Source organism: Lycorma delicatula, chromosome 9, assembly GCF_047948215.1.
Source record: "Lycorma delicatula isolate Av1 chromosome 9, ASM4794821v1, whole genome shotgun sequence".
Taxonomy (NCBI): Eukaryota; Metazoa; Arthropoda; class Insecta; order Hemiptera; family Fulgoridae; genus Lycorma; species Lycorma delicatula.
This window is the reverse complement of record NC_134463.1, coordinates 22,328,614-22,344,401: the sequence shown is the minus strand read 5'-3', so window position 1 is coordinate 22,344,401 and position 15,788 is coordinate 22,328,614. Positions and strand designations below refer to the sequence as shown.

General features: G+C 27.0%; 1 protein-coding gene across 1 annotated transcript in view; it reads right to left on the bottom strand.

Moving 5' to 3' along the window:
* Nucleotides 1–11,390: 11,390 nt before the first annotated feature.
* Nucleotides 11,391–15,788, bottom strand: part of lili (LMBR1-like protein lilipod) — a 164,106-nt gene continuing 159,708 nt past the window's right edge. Inside the window, exon 14 of the mRNA XM_075375455.1 lies at nt 11,391–12,556. The gene's annotated coding sequence lies outside the window, so the exon portion shown is untranslated. The remainder of the gene's footprint in view (nt 12,557–15,788) is intronic.

Sequence of the window (15,788 nt, the reverse complement as noted above, 5' to 3'; positions counted from 1 at the left end):
GGAAGCATATCTTGCTACTGAGTTTACCGCATTAGTGATACGGTTCCACAGGTCGGCCTGATTTGTTGGTAGAGATGGTATGTAAACTGCATCTTTCACAAACCCCCACAAGAAAAAGCCACATGGTGTGAGGTCAGGTGATCTTGGAGGCCACAACTGAAGAGCCAGGTCTTCATTCCTGATGTGTCCTATCCATTGTAGAAATTCATAGTTTCAAAAATTTAAGTACCAACGGGGCACACTCTGTTCTATTGAACAATGAAGTTTTGTAAATCTTCATTTACATGAGGGAAAGGCCAGTTTTTCAGCATGTCCTGGTACGTTATCCCAGTAACCATGTGTTCCACAAAAAAGAATGGCCCATAAACCTTGGTTTGCGATAGGGTACAACACACATTAACCGGGGGGAGTCTCTCTCATGCTGCAGTGTGTCATGGGGATTTTGTAAATCTCCATATGCAAACATTGTGTCCCTTCACTTTTCCATTGAGATGGAATGTTACTTCATCAATAAAAATTAAACGAAGAACTAAAGTGTCAACCTATGTGTTTTCCAGCATTTGATTAGAAAATTCAACAGGCTTGTCCTCTCCAGAAAGAGCCTGTAAAAGTTGTAACAGTATGGCCAGAAAAGTAAACGACTTCTCAAAACACACCAGACAGTTGGTTGAGGAATTCCAAGTTACTTACTCTATGGGTTGCCTTTCATGGGCTTTGGGCAAAGCTTTCTTCAATTCGTCTCATGTTCTCCTCTGCCACAAGTGATCAGCCCGTGTTCTTGCCTTTACAGACACCCTGTATATTCATACTGGTAAAACCAATGACATATGCTCTTCCTTGATGGAGGATCAATGTTAAATCAGAGACAAAACACATGCTGCACTGTAATTGCCGACTGAGATTTTACCATACTCAAGAACATAGAAAATTTTGCGTTGCATTGTAGCCATCTTACTCACAACTAACATGTAATGGCGGTGAAGCACTCTAAGATTGTTTATGCTTCTAAATGTGCTCTAGCAATGTAATTCAAAACCTTTGGACTACACAATCAACTGCTACGTTGATCAGTCAGATACAATGTATAGTAGAGAAATTTAGGGCTAACAATTTTTTTAGTTACAATAATGAAAATAATGTATGTAAATGTAGACTGGAATTAACACCTGAAATAAACATTAAATAAAAAAAACCGCAAGCTTTCTTTTTACCTCACGTTACTAATTTCTATGTAAATGTGTAATACAGTAAGTCTGATTTCTAAATCTAAAAAAAAATTAACTCTCTTCGTAACACATTCCTGAGTAAATATTTCCATACTATACTCTTATTCTATGAACAAGTTAATTTTTTTATTATTACTAATAAAGTAATAAAAATAATATATTTTTCGTTATTCTGAAATTCATGTACTACTGTTTCTAAATAATTATTATTTATCTAAAAAATTATTATTTATTTCTAAATAATGTCAGAATGATTCCAAACAACTTTTTGTACATCACTTTACTTTCAGATTTACTTCATACAAAATGTTAATCATTAATTGATCAAAATTAAGATTATATTCATAAATATAATCAGTATTACAATTGTTCATATCATCAGAAATAAACCAACATGCCCTAAAATATACACATTAGTTACAAGTATAGTCTACAATCATGTAAATTTGTCAACATTTATCAGTACAATGCTAATAAACAGAATACATTAAAAAAGTATAAAATTAAAAAAAATACAAGGTGTGTTTCAAAGGTAAGAGTCAGTTGCTAATAAAGAATGGTTACAACAATGAATCATATCGTGGTGTGCAGTAGTTTAAAATACTTCACTAGCTAGCTATCAACCAACTTGTCAGCACAGCTTTTTTTTTTGTTTCCCTTACTGTTGGCATTAATTAATGGTGGCTGTGAAATCAATCCTACCAGTTTTCAAATACAGAATATAATTCAATTTCCCAATATAAAAAATCATAGGGCTTCTGAAATTCCTTTTGAACTGTGTGAAATTTATCAGCCAACATTATTGAGTAAAGCAAAGGTGAGGGAGTGAGTTTAATGAAGACTTCATTATGATGAAGGGAGAGAGCATTTGAAGGTCTAGTGTTCAAAATTATGACCTTATTGAACAAGTGAACACATAAATTCAAGAAAATTTATACTTACATTAAAAATCATGAAATGGAATTTCCATAAATTTCATGATGCATTGTAACTGAATTGTTATAGTTTATCATAGTTCAGAACTGTTACTGCAAAACTAGGCTATTGTAAGTGTGTGCAAGATGGGTTTTGCAAATATTGACTAATGTTCACAAAAATCAAAGGATGGTAACTTCACAAGCATGAAACTGGACTAGTCATACCTACTCATTTTATTTATCTATCTGGGTTGTGATGCATTGCTGCACAATATAACAGTCATTTTGAATTAATTCCTCCACCTCGTTTTGGTACATCTCGTCTACCACAGAAACTAGTTAACCACTGCAAGGTTCATCCTCCATAATCACTTTACCAATTTCTGATGCAAAAACTTTTACTGCCCACCTATTCAGAGTACTTTACTGTTCACTCACTTTTTTTGTTAAAAATTATTTTTTTTTTGGACAAAAAACAGTTTTTCATTATCGTCTGGGTCAAAAGGAGAAACAAGAGGCTTCTTGGATATTAAATATCAAAATTTTGACGGGTAAAATCTTAAGTATATTAATTCTTTTTAGAAGTAACAATACCTGATCTACTACATTCTTGTCATTTCCTAGGACGTGCTGTATGTCCTCAGCAATTTAAATTTGTGACATAAGGCCATATAGCATATACAGTCCACAAGGATGTGGTGCACAGTCAAATGGCAGCATAACAATCACCATCATAACAATGGTGATAGAGAAAATAACGCTTTGGTTAACAAGTTTTGGAATATCAATAGTAGGAAAATGACACTACAAAGTGGCAGCATCTGTCACTTTGAGTAATACTTTGTTCTCCCATTATATTCAAATATGCTCTACATTTCAACTGCCCCTAGTTTAATTAAATGAACACAGAATGTGTTCATTGTGGGTTCTAAGAGTATTCATATTTATCACAATATTGATATATGATATCCTGAAACAGTCTTTTAAACAAATGAAATTAATAACATTTATTTTCATGAAGAATTTTATTACGAACTTAAATTTAATTATATAAATTAATTACATATACATACATCAATTCTACTTACCAACAAAAACTATCTCTAACTACTTACTCTAATATAATTATTTTATGGATACTCGATAATACAGTCTTAGATTCATTTTTTTAAACAATAAAAATAATAATGATTCTATTTTTAAATAAAACAAACAATAAAAGAAAAGAGTGTAAAACAATAATAAAATAATGTAATATACAATTTAAATTCTCTAATAATAATATACAAGAAAAAAATATCAGCAACAATAATAAATAAAAAAATAATATAAACATTATAAGATACAGATTTTTAATGAGCAAATAAAAATTATCACAAGAAAAAAATGAGAAATAAAAAAACTAACATTTAAAAAACTTCAAACCCGTACAATATATATTATCATTTACACAACCATTTACACAAACATACAGTAACTGGAAAAAAATCATTCAAAATTTGATGTCTACAACAAAACATCTGATAAAAGCTCCGACATCTGACATTTCATAACTCATGAACCTCTCTACTAATTAAGACAATTTCTATAAGTCTGATATTACAATAATTACACGTGATCATTAATTTATTTGGCTTTCTGTTGGTAGATATGCAACTGCAAAAATTTAATGCATTTATAAATCTAAAGTGAGTGATTAAATATTATGAATTTTAAATAATGGTCTACAATTCTAATGTTTAAAAATATTTTATCAAAATGCATCCAACAGCAGAATGAATTAAATTAAAAATTCTTTTCTTGTGTCCTTTTTTAATGTGAAGTATTTTTGTAATTTACACTAAATCAGCAAAAAATTGATCATTTTTTACATTATAAAAATATTAAAAGATGTCAGTTAAAATGTAGAAAGAGGAAATTTTCGCTTCAGTCATGTTTGGTTAAAAGGAAATTAAATTAAAATTTAACCAATTAAAATTTCTAATTATAAAATTGAAAAGCATGTTTTTTCTTACTACATCTTAAATTTATGAATGTTAACTGCCATAACATAATAACAGTTATAGATTACCTAACATAAGATAACATAGTATAGATAACTAAGTAAGTATTCCTAAAAATTAAATAGTCATTTTTAAGAATAGCATATTCCGATGCCAGGGTAATAAAATTATTAGGAAAATGAGAAGTGACACGGTTTCTGTTTAACAAGGTATATATATTTTGTATATCACCATGCCAAACCTACTGAAATGCAGGAATTATTCAGCCCTAAAAATGACTCCTTCACTCTGTTCACCACAGGAACTGGAGAAAACAACAATGATTGGTGCCTCTTTTTAGCTTAGGTAGTATATAAATCAACAACCATATCAAAGACTGGGACAGGGTGTAAAGCAAAAATTAATGCACCCCTTTCAACTGTGAAACAATATGCATATGAAAGGCTTCAACTGTTAATATTTTTTTTAAGACTTTTTGTTGCTGTTGAAATACCAAACTTAGTACAAAGTAAGGAATTTGAATTTAATTATTAACTTATTCTGAAGTGATTTTAAGTTGAAATATATTGTTTGTAACTATTGCAAATTAGAATTTATTAGACTGTCTGAAACTGCCAAATTTTTGTTTGATTGTTGAAAATATCGAAATCATTAGATTGTACCATAAGGACAATAATGTTTCTACACCTGATCGCGGGATACTGATATGAAAAAATTTCAGTAAAAAATAAATAAATGCTACCAAATAATTAAATTATACTTAAAAAATGTTCATGTCATAGTAATGGATGTGAGATATCAGAGCTTAACCAATATCAGTACACATTTTTAAATAAATTTATTTTATTCTTAAATTTTCTTATATTTTCTTTATGCACGTTTGTTTAACTAATAATTTGACTAAGAATTTCACTGTGTTTTTAAATGTAAAATGAGTCTAATGAATATATATGGGTGTGTTAATAATTTTTTTTTAATATATATAAATTTAGATTTCTTGCGCATATCTACATGTAAATGTAGATAATTTATGTAAAAGAAATAAAAGTTAGGAAAACTGAACAACAAGGAACACTGAATAGGTTAAAGCTGAATGAAACTTAACAAATAAAAGAAGAAGAGTAGGTCTTGGTTAAGATGGTTTACTACAACATGATGATTCAAAAATACCTGATAAATCTCTGGGAGTAGCATTCTATAAATTAAAGGGTTTGAAGTAAGCGTAAAATTTAATTGTTCCAAGTCTTGTTTAGTAAACTTTACATGCTGAAAAATTAGTTATAAAAATATTGGGTGCAGTTTAACTGAATGCTATTAACTAATAACCACAGCAGTTAATACCATTTAAAAAACAAGAGACAGAGAGAAATAATTAGTCTAGAGGAGTGATGCAACCATACTAAGAGAATGAAAAGGAATATAATGGAAGGGAAACTTCCATGGAAGAGAGAAACTGTATAAGAGAAGAGACAAGGTGATATTCAAGGAAAAGGCCGCAGATAAGATGAAAGTCCAGTTTTAGCAAACAAGTAAACAATATAGGCAGCACCTGGTATGAAATAAAGAGAGCAACATTGGAAGGTGAGGTGTAAATGGGAGATGTTTAATATATTATTGCATGCATTAAAAAAATATCTAAACTAACTCTTTGATTGATACATTAACCAGTAAAAAACTATTTAAAAAAACCATGAAAATAACAAGAAATTTAGAAAAAAATTAATTAGTGACATGGTCTATAATTTCATAATTTGATAGTTCTTAAATAGCCCTCATCAAAATCATGTTTTTAGTTTAGATTTATACATTCATACATAGCATATAAATCCAATTACAAGCATAAATGACTTTACGTTAGTACTTTCAAAAATAACCATAAAAAATGTTCCTGCACAAACATTAACTAATTCATAGATTAATAAACAATTTTATATTTTTAAAAATAGACACAAATTAATCAAGTGAAATATATTTTCTAACATTAATATAATATGAATTAATATCATTTATCTTGACCTGAAACTCTCAAAAAAAAAAAAAATAAATAAACTAAAAATAAATTTTTAACTATAAACAATTTAAACTTAATAGACAGATTTATATCTCTGTACTGACATTTAGTGTGAGTGATTTCGCTTACTTCATTGAAATTAGCATACTCAGCAGACAAACAATAACTAATGCATGGGATTACTTAATGAAAAGAGAGTGGCATTCAATCAAAACATACAATATTTTGTATTTCAAAGGCAATCCAATTTTACATTTCCATAATATTTTAAAAACTTCTAGATTTTTTTTTTATAAAATCCCATCTAGCTTTTATTTAGGAAAACAAATATATATATATACTAAAAAATATAGAATAGAATACTAACAAAATATAGTAATAATTAACCTTAAAACTAATAGTGTAATGAAAGACTAGAGAATTAGAAGTAATTCAATCAGATAAAGTAGACGATAGTTTTAAAACAAATTAAAAAAAATTTAAATCTAGAAAAAATCATATTGTAACTTTTAAATGTACCTGAATGTCCATGTTGTTTATGTGAATGTCCATGTTTATTGGTATACTTTAATTGTGAAGATGCTTTTAACAGTATTGTCTCAAAAGCGGTGGACCTAAGACTGGACAGAACAACTGCTTTACTGAAACTGGGCATGTGAAGCAGTAATAATCTTAAAATAAAATAAAAGAATTAGATGAAGTTTTTTATTTTTTAAGAAACAACTCTACTGTTTAACTAAAACGTTTATTTACATGAGGAGGCTAAACAAGAAATTATTCTAAACAAGAAAAGCAGCCTAAAAATGATGTGATAACAATAAATGAGTGATGGTTGATGCGACTTTTAACAATAAAAAATTTAACACCTAGCATGTACTACATCTTGAGTAAAATACGGATTTGTTACAATAATAGCTGGGGTTTTTTATTCATTACATAAAATTTACACACTGGTATATATACAGTAAATTAAACTTTTTGTTTGCCATAAAAAAAAAGAAAATAAATGCTTAGGAAACAAAAGATCAAGAAAAAAACAAACTTATATTACACAAGGTTTCATAATAATTAGCAAAACACAAAATAATTTTAAAAAAGCAGTAAAAATTCATTAATTTGGTTTTAATTATTTTTAAAACTAAGTGTTTTTAAATTAAATTAAATTATACAATGCAATTGGTAAATATTAATAAATAAATACTAAAAACTACATTTCAACAAATAATTAATTTATACACTTATGCACCTAACCTATACATAAAGTTTCAACTAATTTCAATGTATTTGTATTATACAAATACACTTTGAAATACATAAAACTATGAAATGAGACAAGAAGCAATAAGAAAAAAATAAAAATAAAATAGTATTTTAATTCATTTTAATTTCTTTTCATTTTGAAAATACTCTTTAAATTACGTTGTAGTAAACAAGCAAGTAAAGAACATTAACATTTTAAAAAAAGTGCTTTCATAGAAATTTCACTTATTACAAAGGCTGTAGAGGCACTGATTTTTTATTTAACCACTTATCTAATTAAACTAAATTAACAAGCAAACCTTTCAATAACCCTAGATTATTAACTAGTTATCTTGTGGTTTATTCATTTAATATTTTAACAATTTGTATTCATTCATACTGAGTTTGTTACAACTATATTACATAATATTACTTTGCCTTTTTTAAAACTTTACAATTATCTCTTCTATTAAATTTAAGATTTATGCTCTTCTATTTTCATAAAACATCTCAGCTCATCAATATGAGTTCATTCTATAATGTATGTACATCTTTAATGTAAGTATTATCTTATAAGTATATCTTATAATGTAAGTATTTTTGTGTAAGTCACTTATTTACGATCTGTCTTGCATAATATTATCTGATCTGTAAATTTATTTTTGGTTTGTTTTTTTTTAATAATACAAATTGAATATCAATTTTTCAATTATGTCAGAATGCAAAATTCCGTTCAACAAATGATACATCATTCATGCAAAATATAATGAGTTTTATTCTGCAATTATAACTTATTAAAGCTTGAAATATAATTTATTACGTTTTTATACAGTTTTTATTTTAAAAATAAAATTCAGTGAAAAAAATTAAAAACTTTATGGTTGTACAAATTATGTACCTCATGTTAACCCTACACTGCATACTAGATCAGATTTGGAACAGTTTGTTTTTTTAATAATATTTTATCAATGTAAAATTTTAACTCCTACAACTGCATATTCTGGCATTATAGGAACAAATAAAATACGAATTCTAACATTGATTACTAATACAAAAATTTAAAATTTCTCTCTTTGTTTTCTACAAAGCTTTCATGATCGTACCCGAAGTGAAATAGTCATACTTTACATTTTATTAGAAATTGTTTCAAATTGTCCAGGATTGAATTAAAAATTATTTACACATTTATTGATTATTTTTAAGATAAAACAAAGGTTTATGATAATTTATTTTTTATTTTTTCTTTGCCCGTGAAGAATAACTTACTTTAGAACATCAGGCAATGCAGTCACCTGACACAAAAATGTGCGACATATGTTGACTGAGTGGTATGAGGTTATGTTGCTAATGGTTCTGATTGTTTTGTGCATTTACAAGTGGTTCTTAATAATATTTGTACAACGTAGGAAGTATATTATTATATTATTTTACAAAAGTAAAAAAATGGACTTAGCGTTGTTAGAAAAGAAAGTTTAACATTGTTTGTCAATTCCAATTGAAAGTTATGATCATTTTAGTGACACATATGCAAATGAAGATTTTGACTTAGTTATAGGCAATGCAATTTGAGACTGTTCCAAGGGGTACGGAAGATGTAACTGTAAGAAAAAATGCATCAAAGAAAAATAATAGATGATAATGATTTCTGCAATAGGCCTACATGAATAGATAATGCCAATATTGAAAAGTAAAGGGTATTCTAGATCCAGATATTGTAGAACCGGGTGGTAATGACAATCATTTAAATTTTTAGAGTTTTTTGTTGAACAAGACACCAAGTAGTTTCATCTGAGACTGACAAAGGAGTAAGCTTATTTCCAGATCTGTCACTGCCTGCATGTTTGACTGCAATTAATGCACCAAATTCCTCAATAATAAGTACTAAAAAGAAAAAGACTAATAAGATTCCAAAGAAAAACAAAAAGTTTGTGTGTTTAGGTAAGTCACTGTCTAGTACGCCAAATCGCAATTTGTAGATGTCTGAAATATAAACTATGAAAAATTTTAATTTCTGTGGAAATAAAACTTTACCATAAGATTACTGTTACCTGATTACCTGTTACTTGAAATAACCCTGCAATGTTTTTCATATTTTTTTGAGAAGGAGTTAATGGATAAAATAATTGAAGAAACTATAAGGTATAGTCTGAAAAAAATCAAAACGAGTCTTCCACACTTTCCATGAAAGAGCTTGAAAAATTTATTGGTATATATATTCTTATGATCATCATACATCTTACAAATTTAAGGAGCTACTGTAATGTTATTGAAAATAAAATTATTCAAGAAACTATGAGTGTAAATGCTCTTGAAAGGCTCATTAGCAATTTGGATTTTAATATATCTACATTGATACTACCAGCAGAAATCCCAACCATCACAGACTTCATAAAATAAGACCTGTTTTATTTTATTAAAACAAAAAATTTCAGTGTATTTCATTAGATGAACATCTGTCAGTTGATGAACAATTATGTCCAATGAAATCAAGAATTTATCTAAAGCAGTACATGCCTTCTAAGCCTCGTAAATGTGGCTACAAACACTTCGTTCTGGCTTTGCTTATAATATAGAGATAATATATACTGGACTTAAGAATGACCCTAACCAAAGAGTTCATTTCAATGAACCTGATTTAGGAGTCTCTGCAAATGTTGTAGTTAGCCTTTCTAGAATAATTCCAGAAAACATGCATTATAAGTTTTTTACAAAAAAACATATAATGCATTTGTATAAACGTTAAAAACGTTTATACAAATGTGTTTTAAAACTGTCATATTTATGGATATGTGCACAATTATTAAGATTAATTTTGTAAATAAGTTAGGCCTAATAAATTATGTCTTTGGAAGTCTTTAAAATAAGTGAGTGGTTTATTATTTAATCATTTTTCTTAATCTCAGTTTTTTTTTCATTGTAGATTTAATTTTTAATTTAACTAATATACTTTAGACTCAAACCGAGATATATCATGAAGTTCCATAAATGGAACAAATAAATTTGGTGTATTTCAGGCATATTAAGCATGATGCAAATTAATTAATATAATGCAATTAATTTTTTTTTGTTTTTTATGGATAAAATACAGAAATAAATGTTTAAATTATTCTTTTGTAGCTATATTGTACATATAGAATTTGAACAAATTTTTTTTCTTTAAATATAAAATATCATGCAGTGAAGGGTTTAATATTAATAATTTAAAGAAATTTCAAATTACTTTTTCTTATTTAATTTAAAACAAAAAAAACCCATCAAATACATTTTTGCATGTAAAGAATAAGGTAAGTGATTATATATAAAATAATGATCTGATATATATATATATATATAATGTTACAAAAATTGTAAATGCATTTTTCATCTATCCTAATGGATAATTTCAAATATTCATTTAAATTAAAAACACTGATTAAAATAGCAGTTACTGGTACTACTGAGCAGTAACATTCCAAATTTAAATTAATAAATAATTTTGGCAACCATATTATACTTATTTTATAAAACATTAAATTTACACTTTTATTAAACAATTAATCATATAATTTAAACAGAATTAACAAAATAAGTTTATTTTAATACTAATTAAAAAAATAGAAAAGTTTATGTGAAATAGGAAAACAAGCAGATTTAATTGATGGAATTTAAATTAAATTTTACTTCACATTTGTTGTCATGACATATAATTTAATTAGAAGGATATGAAAATGAAAAAAGCATTAAAAAACAAAAAGCTTTAAACATAATGTTTCTGGCTCAGTAAGACAAAGTTGGCATTTAGTTTATTAATATTAGCCATATAAAGTTTCATAATATTTAGAACAATTAAACACATTAATTAACTATAAAAAAAAATTAATTTCATAACTACAAATAATTTTGTTTGAATGTTTAAATAATTAATATATTAAAAAGTGTAATTTGATAATCATGTTGGTATATGTTTCATAATATTTATCTTTTCGCAATGATTTTTTCTTAGAACATACACTCTTTATAATTACCAATCAATATGTTTACAATTAAAAGATAATATTTTTCATTCTTAACTAACCTTAATAGATCAATCAGTATAATAAATGACTGATATAATCAAATAAGGTTCAGAGTTTAATACCTTATGTAGGTCTGGAATTTTTTCATCCTCTACACTGACAAGACCAGTGAAATAAAATTAAATTAAACCTTTCTAACCTAACTTTAATTGGTTTAAAATGGATAAGAACCCCACATCATATTCCAAATTAATGAATTTTTACAGTACCTATAAAATGATAAATAATACTCTTTTATTAATTTAATGAACACACTTAAAAATAAATAAAAAAGTATACAGTATAACATAAATAATATATAAACAACAATGAACGGTAATTAACAAATTGTTAATTACAAACTAAAAAAAAACTTAAAAAATATCTCCACACAAAAATAGTTTCTTTCACAAAAACAAATTAAGAAATAATAGATTATTAACAGATATGATCTTTATTAATTCAATAATTGTGCCTTTTTTAATAAAAGACTTTTATATTAATTAAATAAAAGACCTTATGCATCCTTATTTAAGAACTGTGAAAATATGCATCTAGAAAATACAACATATCAGTACGTGCATATTGGTCATAGTAGACAACATATTGGTACAGAAAACAGAGAAAAACATATTATTACTCACTATAACAATATCAAGTCTAACAGGAGTTATGAAAAATTAAAATTAAACATATTTTTTGACTCTTGTAATACATTACTAGCTCTAAACACATTTTTGCTATCAAAAGAATAATGCACTATATACAAACAAAGTAGCTTTGGATTTAAGTGAATAACTTTCATTAATTATAATATAAATAATTCTGAAATTAAATAATAAATTATAATATCTTAGATTAATAAATAAGACAATATTTTCACTTTAATACAAAGACTATATAATATATAAATACATATTTTTTTTTTATACAATACACTGTTAACATATATTTTCTGATAAAATCATAAATTATATTTTTACAATAAAAACACAGTAACGTAAATTGTAATATATAAAAAATAATTAATAAAACAAATAAGTATATTAAATAAACTAAATCAATCCACCACACATGTACTTACAATAATAAATCACTGATCACAAATTCTGCATCAGACAGCAGCCTGCAAAAAAAATACATATATAAATAAAAAAATAAACTAAAATTGGAATTAAATAGACTTCTTTTTAATCATTAATTATATAATACAGAGCATATTTAAATAAGGTATTATTCAGGTCAAATATGGAAACATTGATTTCAAAATGATTGAAATAAAAAAAAAAATGTTATTTAATAATACTTTTTTTGGGGAGATACCAAAGAGATATGAACGTAAATTCCAAGTACCAATTGTAAACACTGGATAAAAATAATTACTTATTACTTTCTTTTACATTGTAAATGTCCCTTACAGTCAGATGAAGATTATACCAGTATATCTGAACAATGGAATGATCTAGGAGAGGAGTAGCTTACGATGGTTCCAGAGCTATACAGAAAAAGGAAGGAGAGGAGTAGCAGTTTATAAGGGTGAAAAAAAATATTTGAAAAAAAGACAGTTTAATTGACCAGTTTTAAAAAAATATGAATAAATCTGAGCAAAATAACTAAAGATCAAAAAAATATCTAAAGACCCAATTCACATAAAATTTTTCTAAATCAAACATTTCTAAATACTTATATAAATATTAATATTTTTATTTTTACACTTTTAAAAGTAACTTTCTAAAACAATCTTTTCTTTACAATCAGAAGTCTTAGAAACACAGATTAAACTGTTATAAATATACAAGGGGCCTGGAAATTATCTGAACATCTCTGATGTCTTATTAGAAAAATAAGTAATAGTCCTACTATTAATGAATGGTTGGGCTCTCTTTAACAGGTAACTCAAAGTTTCCCTCAGCAAATACTAGATTAGTTCTGTGATTGCATACATCCATCATCATGAATCCAAAGATGAAAACACAACGCATAGAGTGGTTTATTAAAACAAAATCAAACATGCAAGTTTGATACAATTTAAGAACTCAGTTTAGACCCATCTTCTAGAACAAGTATTTGTTATTGGTATGATAAATTTAAAGAAACTGGCAGTGTTAAACATAAGAAAGGTGCAAGTCTGCCTGCACTTCAAATGAAAAAATGCACCTTTTTCGAATGAAAAAATGGAAAATACTCAAAAACATCTTTAAATGATTCAATGTTATCGTATATAATGAGCCAATTAGGAAAAGATTTTAGTTGCTTTTGAAGATTATTCGTCAGTCTTTTGTTCACCCTGGGAAGTCAACTCTGACAGCAGAGTACGAGTTAAATCTTCCATGTTCTACCAATCATGATTTTTTTTAAAAATCTTCCACAATCTACTATTCACAATGTTTTGAAGAAACAATTAAAATTGCATCCTTATAAATTACAAATATTCCAGCACACTACACCACAAGATCACACTGGTAGAAAGGAATTTGCTGAGGAAATGACTGAAAGATCTGAAAATGATTGTTACCTTAAAAAAGATTATGTTCTCAGAAGAGGCTACACATTTCACATGTCTGAAAAAGTGAATGCTCGGAACATTTGAGTATGGGGATCGAAAAACCCATATGTTACATTTGTTAAAGATAGCCCAAAAATTAATGTTTGATGTGGACTGCTTCATAATCATGTGATTGGAGCTTTTTTCTTTGCAGAAACAGCAGTTAATATGAATTGTTAAGTCTGGACTTGTTAAAAAAAGTTTGTTTACACTTAGCTTGAAGAGTTACAACCTGAGATCATATTCCAACAAGATGGAGCGTCACCACAATGGAGTTTTTTATTAGTGCGTGAATCCCTCAACACATTCCCAAATCGCTGGATAGTACATGACGGATCAATTTCTTGGTCATCTTTATCACCAGAAATAACTACATGTGATTTTTTTCTATAGAGTTTCATCAAGATAATGTATACAAAACTTGTACACAGTGAATACTGATAACCTTAAGAAGAGGATTTCAACGCATTCAAACTCATAGATGTGGATGTTACAACAAACATGGCATGAAATTGAATATGGGTTGGATATTTTTCAAATTATACTAATTGTACACTTTGCATGTCTTTGATTACAGGTAAAAAAAAAACTTTCAATTTTAATGTTTCTTAATTCATACAAACTATTTTTCTGTCTTAATAAGCACATTAATTACTTAAAATCAAAGTTGTTCAAATATTCCTCAGACAGTCCATACACACACACATATATATATATATTTTTTTTAAATTAATTTACCACATAAGTTTGAAGCTTGTGCTGTGGGAATATGAATGGAAATTTTGTAGTGCATGAAAAATGCCACGCCTGACTGGGATTTGAATCCAGAACCTCTGGATGTAAGGCTGAGATGCTACCATTCTGCCACAGAGGTTGGCATTTAGTTCTGACTAAATGCCAACTGTTAATTCAGTTCCAATACATTTTTTAAAGGCAAGCTGGGTTTTGAAATTTATAACTTTATTAAATTTCAATTTGAAGTCTTATTTGGTTTCCGACATTCAGCATATAGACTTTAATGAGCTTTATGAAAACAATTCCTTTATTATAAATAATATATGATCACAGTTCATACTATAATCACATCATCTCTATGATATAGCCAAGAATGCTATCAAAGAATATAAACTGATTGTATTTTCTTTTAACAGAAACAAAATATCAGAAGAAATGTACAGAATGGATGCCAGGAAAAAATTTAATCTGAAAATATGTAACATTAAAATAAAAGTAATGAAATGTGACAGAAAAAAAATCAAATTTAAAACATTATATTAAAAAAATGTAACAGAGAAAACATTGTACCATCATCTTTCTTGGACAGTAAAGTTGATATATAATTACAAGTACTATCTTGAAAATAAAGTCCACTTATTATAAAAAAAATTCCTAAATTTTGATTCGATGGAAGTTGTTTATGCTAGGGACAGATTTTGTAGTCTGTGACTAAAAATATCCCATCCAAATTTCCCTATTAAATTATGTCACTTCTGCAGAATGTAGAAGTGTTTGTTCAACAACAAAATAATCTTACTCAAGATTATTTTGACAAGATAACTCATCATTAACTACCTTTAATAAAAATTGACCTTGACGAAATAACTCGTCATCCACTTTTTTGCTAAAAAGTGCTTCTGATGAAATAATTAGTCATTATGAATTTACCTGGTTTTTGACAAATTACTGCAATGTGTGCGAGTCTAGTTCTATTTTTACTCTAATTTAATAGTGAAGCGCTAGTAGCATATTGGTTCTGTATTCTGTATGTCTTATTTCGTATCCTTCTATACAGCTGTTAGTTTTATTATTTCTT